We start from the raw sequence: 1,143 nt of genomic DNA on the forward strand, positions 1-1,143 counted from the left end.
TAGAATAGAATTTGGAAGCAAATGAGAGAGCATTTTGGTAGTATGGCCAATCAACAAAGAAGCACGGCCCAAAGCAGCCACCTCAATGATGGAAATTGGGAAAGAGATGCAAAAACCACCATTAATTGAAGAAGAACGGGTGACACCAAGACAAGAAGAGGTTCGCATGAGTCATACCTACCAAGCAACTAGTTTAAAGACTCAGTGGAAGAAACACCGGCCAAGCGAGTAGGTGCTAAGCCCAATCATAGGGTAAGACCAGCTGACTTCCAAAAATGGGTCAAAAAATATAGCAGATCATAGGATCCATATGACCATTTAGCAATCTTTAAGTAGGTCTTAAAAGTTGAGCTTCCATACTCACTTTGAGGGGTTTGGAATAACTTTGGAAGTAAAGACTTAACTTGGTTCTAGACTATACGTCCTTGATCTATCACTGAGCTATCAACATTGGCTATGAGATTTGTTGCTACTTATTCAAAAATTGGTATCAAGCACAACATTTAGCAAAAATCTACAACGCTAAACAAAAAAAAAGAGAAACTATGAGAGACTACGTGAGTCGAATGAGGCAATACATTGATAGATGTTGGGAGTTGGAAATACCAATTGAGGAAAGACTTATCTCATTATTCCCAGAAGGTTTATTCAACAAGGAGTTTCATGTCATTATGTATAGTAAGAAGCATACAACTTGAGAAGTATGCACCCTGGATGCAATAGACTTGGGGGATAATTGTGAAATCTTCAATGAAGAGAGCACTATTCAGGACACTCATAGTAAGCATACTGCATCAACTATCCAAGGCAAGTAGGGCCAATTGTGGTGTCTCCTGTAAATTCTATCAACGACATGCTTAAATGCATGAATGATATAATGAGAAACATGCAAATGATGCTGATGCAAGGGCCGCGATAGGGTCCACCATAAGGGTAATCTATGGGGTAACCCAAACCATCAAAATGGTGTGCCATTAGGGAAAAATGGACAAATCATGAAACAAACAAGTGCTATTAAAAGCCTAAGTACGAGAAAAATTTCTAGTATGCTCTAATGAGATATCAGGGAGAGCCAATGTATAGGTATCCACCTAACATGGAACCAATACAAAAACCACCTATGGCTATGGAGAGACCACAACC

This window comes from Adiantum capillus-veneris, chromosome 22 (genome assembly GCF_014529385.1).
Source record: "Adiantum capillus-veneris isolate H3 chromosome 22, ASM1452938v2, whole genome shotgun sequence".
Lineage (NCBI taxonomy): Eukaryota > Viridiplantae > Streptophyta > Polypodiopsida > Polypodiales > Pteridaceae > Adiantum > Adiantum capillus-veneris.